The sequence below is a fragment of the Pan troglodytes genome, chromosome 15, assembly GCF_028858775.2.
Source record: "Pan troglodytes isolate AG18354 chromosome 15, NHGRI_mPanTro3-v2.0_pri, whole genome shotgun sequence".
NCBI classification, from domain to species: Eukaryota; Metazoa; Chordata; class Mammalia; order Primates; family Hominidae; genus Pan; species Pan troglodytes.
In genome coordinates this window covers 8445787-8455916 of record NC_072413.2, presented here as the reverse complement: position 1 = coordinate 8455916, position 10130 = coordinate 8445787, and the positions used below count along the sequence as shown (strand labels likewise).

General features: G+C 52.2%; 3 pseudogenes; all 3 read right to left on the bottom strand.

Moving 5' to 3' along the window:
• Window positions 1–320: 320 nt before the first annotated feature.
• On the bottom strand, window positions 321–1246 carry LOC129138421 (ATP synthase subunit a-like; annotated as a pseudogene).
• Window positions 1247–1351: 105 nt separating this feature from the next.
• On the bottom strand, window positions 1352–2278 carry LOC134808262 (cytochrome c oxidase subunit 2-like; annotated as a pseudogene).
• A 4426-nt stretch (window positions 2279–6704) lies between these two features.
• On the bottom strand, window positions 6705–7388 carry LOC134808419 (double homeobox protein 4C-like; annotated as a pseudogene).
• Between the last annotated feature and the right edge of the window lie 2742 nt (window positions 7389–10130).

Genomic DNA, 10130 nt, shown 5'->3' with positions numbered 1-10130 from the left:
TTATTTGGTTTCGGTTATTTTCTATCAGGCTGTGGTGGGCTCAAGTAATTGATACTCCTGATGCGAGTAATACAGATGTGTTTAGGAGTGGGACTTCGAGGGGATTCAGTGGGGTGATGCCTGTTGGGGGTCAGTGCCCTCCTAGTTGGGGGGTGGGGGCTAGGCTGGAGTGGTAGAAAGCTCAGAAAAATCCTGCGAAGAAAAAAATTTCTGAGGTAATAAATAGGATTATCCCATATCGGAGACCTTTTTGGATGGGTGGTGTGTGATGGCCTTGGTATGTGCTTTCTCGTGTTACATCACGTCATCATTGGTACATGGTTAGTGTGTTAGTTAGTAGGCCTAGTGTGAGTAGGGTTGTGGAGTAGAAGTGGAATCATATGGCTAGGCCGGAGGTTATTAGAAGGGCTGAGAGGGCCCCTGTTAGGGGCCATGGGCTGGGTTTTACTATATGATAGGCATGTGATTGGTGGGCCATTATGTGTTGTCGTGCAGGTAGAGGCTCACTAGAAGTGTAAAGACGTAGGCTTGGATTAAGGCGATGGCGATTTCCAGAATAGTCAGTAGAATTAGGACTATGAAGATGATGAGTGTAGAGGGTAGATTAATAGTTGATATTGCTAGTGTGGCGTTTCCAATTAGGTGCATGAGTAGGTGGCCTGCAGTAATGTTAGCGGTTAGACGTACGGCTAAGGCTATTGGCTGAATGAGTAGGCTGATAGTTTCGATAATGATTAGTATGGGGATAAGTGGTGTAGGTGTGCCTTGTGGTAGGAAGTGGGCTAGGGCATTTTTAGTCTTAGAGCGAAAGCCTATAGCTACTGCGCCTGCTCATAAGGGGATGGCCATGGCTAGGTTTATAGATAGTTGGGTTGTTGGTGTGAATGAGTGGGGTAGAAGCCCGAGAAGATTGGTTGTGGCAATAAAAGTGATTAAGGATATTAGTATAAGAGATCAGGTTCATCCTTTTGTGTTGTGTATGGTTATTATATGTTTTGAGGTCAGTTGAATTAGTCATTGTTGGGTGGTAGTTAGTCGGTTGTTGATGAGGTATTTAGAGGTGGGGACCAGTAAAGGGGGGAATAGAATGATCAGTACTGTGGCGGGCAGACCTAGGATTGTGGGGGCAATGAATGAAGTGAATAGATTTTCGTTCATTTTGGCTCTCAGGGTTTATTGTAGTTTTTTATTTTTATGGGTTTTGGTGAGGGAGGTAGATGGTAATTTGTATTTAATATTTTTAGCTGGGTGATGCGAAATAGTGCAAGGAGTATCGGGGTAATTATGGTGGGTCATACGGTGGTATTTAGTTGGGGCATTTCACTGTAAAGAGGTGTCAGTTCTCTTAATCTTTAACTTAAAAGGTTAATGCTAGGTTAGCTTTACAGTGAGCTCTGGAGAGGGGTAAAGAAGGTGCTATAGGGTGAATACGGGTCCTATTTCAAAAATTTTTAGAGGGATTAATTCTAGGACGATAGGTATAAAACTGTGGTTTGCTCCACAGATTTCTGAGCATTGGCCGTATTATACCCCTGGTCGTGTGGCGGTAAAAGTGGTTTGGTTTAGGCGTCCGGGAATTGCGTCTCTTTTTAGGCCTAATGTGGGAACAGCTCATGAGTGTAAGACATCTTGTGATGCAATTATTATAAGAACGGGGGCTTCAACTGGGAGGACCACCCGATTGTCAAAGTCAAGGAGTCATAGGTCACCTGGTTCCAGGAATAATGGGGGGAGTATGTAGGAGTTGAAGATTAGTCCGCCATAGTCGGTGTATTCGTAGGTTCAATATCATTGATGGCCGATTGATTTGATAGTAAAGGAGGGGTCGTTGACCTCGTCTGTTATGTAAAGGATACGTAGGGATGGGAGAGCGATAAGGACTAGGATGATGGCGGGCAGGATAGTTCAGACGGTTTCTATTTCCTGGGCGTCTGAAATACTAGTATTAGTTAGTTTTGTTGTGAGTGTTAGGAAAAGGGCATACAGGACTAGGAAGCAGATGAGAAAAATGATTATGAGGGCATGATCATGAAAGATGATAAGTTCTTCTATGATAGGGGAAGTAGCGTCTTGTAGACCTACTTGTGCTGCATATGCCATTAAGATATACGGGGTTTAACCTGTAATTTAACTTTGACAAAGTTATGAAATGTTTTTTCTAATATCTTTTTGAAAAAGTCATGGAGGCCATGGGGTTGGCTTGAAACCAGCTTTAGGGGGTTCGATTCCTTCCTTTTTGTCTAGATTTTATGTATACGGGATCTTCGAATGTATGGTAGGGTGGCATACCTCTACCTGGGTGATCATTGCAGAGATATCTCACAATACCCCCTGTAAGCAGAGCCTAGACAAGAGTTACATCACCTGGGTGATCAGTGCAGAGATATGTCATAGATCGCAGTGTAGGCAAAGCCTAGACAAGTTTTACATCACCTCAGCGATCAATGCAGAGATAAGTCCCAATGTCCCTCTAGGCAGAGCTTAGACAAGAGTCAATTCTACTGGGTCATCAGTGCAGCGATAAGTCACAATGCCTCCGTAGGCAGACCCTAGACAAGAATTACATAACCCGGGTGATCCGTGCAGAGTGATGTCACAACGCCCTCTTTAGGCAGAGACTAGAAAAGCGTTACATCACCTGGGTGATCAGTGAAGAGATATGTCACAATGTCCCCTGTAGGCAGAGCATAGAGAGGAGTTGCATCACCTGGGTGATCAGTGCAGAGATACGTCTCAATACCACTTGTAGGTGGATCCTAGACAAGAGTTACGTCACCTGGGTGATTAGTGCAGAGATATCTCACAATACGCCCTGTAAGTTGAGTCTAGACAAGAGTTACATCACCTGGGTGATTAGTGCACAGATATGTCATAAATCCCAGTGTAGGCAAAGCATAGAAAAGTTTTACGTCACCTCAGCGATCAGTGCAGAGATATGTCCCAAAGTCCCTCTAGGCAGAGCTTAGACAAGAGTCACATCTCCTGGATGATCAGTGCAGAGATAATTCACAATGCCCCCGTAGGCAGAGCCTAGACAAGAGTTACATAACCCGGGTGATCCGTGCAGAGTGATGTCACAATGCCCTCTGTAGGCAGAGACTAGAAAAGAGTTACATCACCTTGGTGATCAGTGCAGAGATATGTCACAATGCCCCCGGTAGGCAGAGCCTAGAGAAGAGTTGCATCACCTGGGTGATCAGTGCTGAGATATGTCACAATGTCTCCTGTAGGCAAAGCATAGGGAAGAGTTGCATCACCTGGGTGATCCGTGCAGACATATGACACAATGTCCCCTGTAGGGAAAGCGTTGGCAAGAGTTACATCATCTTTGTCATCAGTTCAGGGATATGTGAAAACGCACCTGTAGGCAGAGCTTAGACAAGAGTTACATCACCTAGTTGATTAGTGCAGAGATATTCCACAATACCCCCTTTAGGCAGATCCTAGGCAAGAGTTGAATCACCTGGGTGATCGGTGCAGAGATATTTCACAATGCTCCCTTTGTGCAGAGGGTAGACATGATTTACATCACCTAGGTGATCAGTGCAGAGATTTGTCAAAATACCCTGTAGGCAGTGCTTATAAAACTGTTACATCACCTAAGTGATCAGTGCAGAGATATGTCACAAAGTTCCTGTAGGCAGAACTTAGATGAGTTACATCTCCTAGGTGATCATTGCAATGGTATATCACAAAGTCCCCTGTTGGCAAAGCCTAGACAATAGTTACAACACTTGGGGGATCAGTGGCGAGATCTCTCACAATTCCCCTGAAGGCAGAGCTTATACAACAGTTACATCATCTGGGTGATCATGGCAGAGATATGTCACAATGCCCCCATAGGCAGATACAAGACAAGATCACCTGGGTGATCAGTGCAGAAATATGTCACAATACACCTGTAAGCAGAGCCTAGACAAGTGTTACATCACCTGGGTGATCAGTGCAGCGATATGTGACAAGCATATCGCTTTAACCAGAGCCTAGACATTATTTACATCACCTGAGTAATCAGTGCAGAGATTTGTCACAATGCCCCTTTAGGCAGAGTTTAGACCAGAGTTTCATCAACTGGGTGATCAGTGCAGAGATATGTCACAATGCCCCCATAGGCAAATCCAAGACAAGAGTCCGTCACCTGGGTGATCAGTGCAGAAATATTTGACAATGCCCCCATTAGACAGAGCCTAGAGAAGAGTCCCATCACCTAGGTGATCAGTGCAGAGATATTTCACAATATCTCTGCCCTGCAGGCAGACCGTAATCAAGAGTTACATCACCTAGATGATCAGTGCAGAGATATGTCACAAGGCCCCCTATAGGCAGAGACTGGACAAGAGTTACATCACCTCGGTGATCAATGCAGTGATATGTCAATACGCCCCGTAGGCAGAGCCTAGTCAAGCATTACATCACCTGGGTGATCAGTGCAGAGATACGTCACAAAGCCCCCATACACAGAGCCTAGACAATAGTCCCATCACCTGGGTGATCAGTGCAGAAATATGTCACAATGCCCCCATAGGCAGATCCAATAAAAGAGTTACATCACCTGGGTGATCAGTGAAGAGATATGTCACAATGCCCCCATAGGCAGAGCCTAGACAAAAGTCCCATCACCTGGGTGATCAGTGCAGAGATATGTCACTAGGCCCCTGTAGGCAGAGTCTAGACAAGATTTACATCACTTTGTTGATCAGCTCAGAGATGTGTCATGCTGACTGTTTGCTCCCGGAGCTCTGCGGGCACCCGGAAATATGCAGGGAAGGGTGGAAGACCGCCATGGTGCCTTTGCTCTCCTTGCCAGTTTTCAAACTGGCCACACTGCAGACTCCCCCTGTGGCCGCACACGGGAATTCATCATCAGGCCATCACACCGGGCAGGCATCTTCTCTCTGGGGTCTCACTCTGGTCTCCTACGTGGAAATGAACGAGAGCCACAGGCCTGCCTGTGTGAGACTGTCCTGGCAATGGCGACACCCACAGGCACTGCCTCCTTCACGGAGAGAGGGCCTGGAACACTCAAGACTTCCACGGAGGTTCAGTTCCAAACTCCCCTCCACCCTTCCAGGCCGGTTTCTCACTGCTGAAGACGCGTGGGAGCCCAGAGAACAGCTTCCAGTTCCCGCGGGATTCCTGGATAGGTCGGGAGAGCCAGCCCCTGAAACGCGCCCCCCTCAACCCTTACCCCTCGCCCCCTTCCTCTTCGTGTCTCTGGCGCCACCACCACCATCACCACGCCCTCCCACCAACCCCACCACCCACTGGCCACAGGCCTGGACGCCCTGGGACCCTTCCGGGTGTGGCGCGCTGTCTCAGGGCTCACCGCCATTCATGAAGTGGTGGAGCCTGCCTGCCTGAGGGCCTTCATAAGAGCCGCTGGCTGGATGTCCTGGCAGGCCTCCTGGCTGCACCTGCCACAGTGCACAGGCCGGCTGAGGTGCATGGGAGCCCGCCGGCCTCTCTCTGCCCGTGACCGTCCGTGAAATCGGACCCCGTCACCTGATCCCAGACCGCCCTTCTCCTCCGAGCCGTTGAGAAGGATCGCTTTCCATGCATCACCGCCAGGGAAGAGCTGGCCAGAGACGGGCCTCCTGGAGTCCAGGGTTCAGATCTGGTTTCAGAATCGAAGGGCCAGGCACCCAGGACAGGCTGGCAGGGCGCCCAAGAAGGCAGGCGGCCTGTGCAACGCGGCCCCCGGCGGGTGTCACCCTGCTCCCTTGTGGGTAGCCTTTGCCCACAACAGCACGTGGGGAACGGGGCTTCGTGCACCCCAAGTGCCCTGCGTGACTGGGGCTCTCCCACAGGGGGCTTTTGTGAGCCAGGGAGCGAGGGCCGTCCCCATGCTCCAGCCCAGCCAGGCCACGCCGGCAGAGGGGATCTCCCAAACTGCCCCGGCACGCGGGGATTTTGCCTACCTGCCCCGGCTCCTCCGGAAGGGGCGCTCTCCCAGCCTCAGGCTCCTCAGTGGCCTCCAAACACGGGCAAAAGCCAGGAGGATTGGGACGTGAAGCGCGACGACCTGCCAGGCCCTTGCATGGTGGGACAGCCTGAGCCTGCTCAAGCGGGGCCATAGGGCCAAGGTGGGCTTGCCCCACCTGCATCCCAGGGGAGTCCATGTTTGGGCTGGGGCCGGGGTCCCCAGGTTGCCGGGGCGGCGTGGGAACCCCAAGCCGGGGCAGATCCACCTCGCCAGCCCTTGCCCCCGGAGGCCTCCACGAAGAAGGGGCAGATGCAAGGCATCCCGGCACCCTCCCAGGCGCTCCAGCAGCCGCGGCGCTCGTCTGCACTCCCCTCCGGCCTGCTGCTGGATGAGCTCCTGGAGAGCCCGGAGTTTCAGCAGCAGGTGCAACCTTTCCTAGAAACGGAGGCCCCGGGGGAGCTGGAGGCATTGGAAGAGGCCGCCTCGCCGGAAGCACCACTCAGCGAGGAAGAATACTGTTCTCTGCTGGAGGAGCTTTAGGAGGCGGGGTTGGGACGGGGTAGGGTCGGGGCAATGCGGTGGCCTCTCTTTCGCGGGGAACACCTGGCTGGCTATGGAGGGGCATGTCTTCCCTCCGCCACCTCCACAGGTCTCACCGGCCTGGGATTCCTGCCTTCTAGGGCTAGGCCCAGTGAGAGACTCCACACAGCAGAAAACTGCCATTCTTTCCTGGGCATCCCGGGGATCATAGAGCCGGCCCAGGTACCAGGAGGTTGGCCGCCTACTGCACACACGCGGGTTTGCGGGCAGCCACCTGGGCTGTCGAAGCAGCCCGGGCAGAGCTCTCTTTCCTTTCCACCACCCCACCACAGCCTGACAACCCCTCCCCACCCCCACAACCCGTTCCCCATGCGCCGATGTGGGTGAAGGTGACCCACGAGGGAGCAGGGTGACACCCGCCGGGGGTCACGTTGCACAGGCCCCCTGACTGCCTGGGCACCGTGCCAGCCTGACCCGGGTGCCTGGCCTTTCGATTCTGTAACCAGATCTGAATCCTGGACTCCGGGAGGCCCGTCTCTCTGGACAGCTCTTCCTTGGCGGCGATGCCTGGAATGCGATCCTTCTCAAAGGCTCGGAGGAGCAGTGCGATCTGGGATCCGGTGACGGCGGTCCGCTCTCGCCTGCTTTCTTGCGGGCCGCGTCTCCCGGGCCAGGGCCAAGATTTACGCCGGTGCTGCCTCAGCTGGCGTGACCTCTCATTCTGAAACCAAATCTGGACACTGGGCTCCAGAATGCCGATGGCCTGGGCCAGCCGTTCTCTGGTGGCAATGCCCGGGTACGGGTTCCGCTCAAAGCAGGCTCTCAGAGCCTCTCTTAGGCTCGGGTTCCAAACGAGTTTCCTTCGCCGTCACCGTCCCCGGGCTTCCGCGAACAGGGTGCGGTCCGAAGGTGTCGGGAGGGCCATCGCAGGGAGCCCCGGCCGGAATTTCACGGACGGAAAGGGGCAGAGAGAGGCCGGCATTCTCCCGTACACCTCAGCCGGCCTGTTCACTGCAGCAGGTGCAGCCAGGAGGCCTGCCCAGACAGGCAGCCAGCGGCTCTTATAAAGGCCCGCAGGCAGGCAGACTCCAACCCTTCATGAATGGCGGTGAGCCCTGGGACATCCCACCCCATACAGGCAGGTTCCCAGGGCGTCGAGGCCTGCGGCCAGGGGGTGGTGTGGTGGGGGGGGCGTGGTGATGGTGGTGGTGGGGCGGGAGTGACGAAGAGGAAGGGGGCGAGGGGGAAGGGGTGAGGGGGGCTAGTTTCGGGGGCTGGCTCTCTGGACATCTCCAGGAATCCCTCGGGAACTGGAAGCCACTCTCTGGGCTCCTACGCGTCTTCAGCAGTGAGAAACCGGTCTGGGAGGGTGGAGGGGAGTGTGAAACTGAACCTCCGTGGAAGTCTTGAGTGTTCCAGGCCCTCTCTCCGTGAAGGAGGCAGTGCCTGTGGGTGTCGCCATTGCCGGGACAGTCTCACACACACAGACGTGTGGCTTTCATTCATTTCCACGTAGGAGACCAGAGCAAGACCCCATAGAGAAGATGCCTCCCCGGCGTGATGGCCTGCCGATGGATTTCCGTGTGCGGCAACATGGGGAGTCTACAGTGTGGCCGGTTTGGAAACTGGTAAGGAGATTAAAGGCACCATGCCGGTCTTCCACCCTTCCCTGCACGTTTCCGGGTGCCCGCAGAGCTCCGGGAGCAAACACTCAGCATGACACGTCTCTGAACTGATCAACAAAGTGTTGTAATCCTTGTCTAGGCTCTGCCTACAGGGGCTTTGGGACATATCTCTGCACTGATCACCCAGGTGATGGGACTTTTGTCTAGCCTCTGCCTATGGGGGCACTGTGACATATCTCTGCACTGATCACCAGGTGATGTAACACTTGTGGTGGATCTGCCTATGGGGGCATTGTGACATATTTCTGCACTGATCACCCAGGAGATGGGACTATTGTCTAGGCTCTGTGTATGGGGGATTTGTGACATATCTCTGCACGGATCACCCACATGATGTAACGCTTGACTATGTTCTGCCTGCGGGACATAGTGACATATCACTGCATTGATCACTGAGGTGATGTAACTCTTTTCCAGGCTCTGCCTGTAGGGGGCCTTGTGACACATCTCTGCACTGATCATGTAGGTGATGTAACTATTGCTTACCCTCTGCCTGCAGGGGCATTGTGAAGTATTTCTGCACTGATCACCCAGGTGATGGGATTCTTCTCTAGGCTGTGCCTCCTGGGGGCATTGTCACATATTTCTGCACTGATCACCCAGGTGACGGACTCTTGTCTTGGATTTGCCTATGGGGGCATTGTGACATATCTGCACTGATCACCCAGGTGATGTAACATTTATCTAGGCTCTGCCTACTGTGGCGTTTTGGCACAGCTCTGCACAGATCACCTAGGTTATGTAACTCTTGCCCATTCTCTGCCTACAAGGGACATTGTAAAATATCTCTGCATTGATCACCCAGGTGATGTGACTCTTCTCTATACACTGCCTAGAGGGGCATTTGTGACATATCTCTGCACTGATCACCCAGGTTATGGAAGTCTTGTCTAGGCTCTGTCTATGCGGGCATTGTGTCAAATATCTGCACTGATAACCCAGGTGATGTAACTCTTTTCTAGGCTCTGTCTACAGGGATTTTTGTGATATATCACTGCACTGATCACCTAGGTGATGTAAGCCATGTATGGGCTTTGCCTACAGAAGGCTTTGTGACATATCTATGCACTGAACTCTGAGGTGATGCAACTCTTCTCTAGGCACTGCCTACAGGGGACAATGGTACATATCTCTGCAGTGATCACCCAGGTGATGGACTCTTGTCTTAGATCTGCCTACGTGGACATTGTGACACATCTCTGAACTGATCAACCAAGTGATGAAACTCTTGTATAGGCTCTGATTACAGGGGCTTTGTGACACATCTCTGCACTGATCACCCTGGTGATGTAAGTCTGGTCTAAGCTCTGCCTAAAGGGGCATTGTGACAGATCTCTGCACTGATTACTCAGGTGATGTAACTATTGTCTAGGCTCTGCTTAAAGGGGCCTTGTCACATATCTCTGCACTGATCACCCAGGTGATGTAACTCTTGCCTACGCTCTGCTTACAGGGGGTATTGTGACATATCTCTTCACTGATCACCTAAGTGAGGTAACTCTTGTGTAGGCTCTGCCTACAGGGGCATTTTGACATATCTCTTCACTTTTAACCGAGGTGATGTAACTCTTGTCTAGGCTGTGCCCACAGGTGGATTGAGACATATCTCTGCGCTGATCCCGAAGTGATCCAACCCTTGCCTGGTCTCTGCCTACTGGGGACATTGTGATATATCTCCGCAATGATCTCCCAGGTGCTGTAACTTTAGTCTAGGCTCTGGCTACATGGCATTGTGACATATCACTGCACTGATAACCCAGGTGATATAAATGTTGTCTAGGCTCTGCCTACAGGGAGCTTATGACATATCCCTGCAATGATCACCCAGGTGATGTACCACTTCTCAAGGCTCTGCCTACAGGGACATTGCGCTGTATCTCTGCACTGATCACCTAGGTCATGTAACTCTTGTCTAGGCTCTGCCTACAGTGTCTTTGTGACATATCTCTGCACTGATCATCCAAGTGATGCAACTCTTGTCT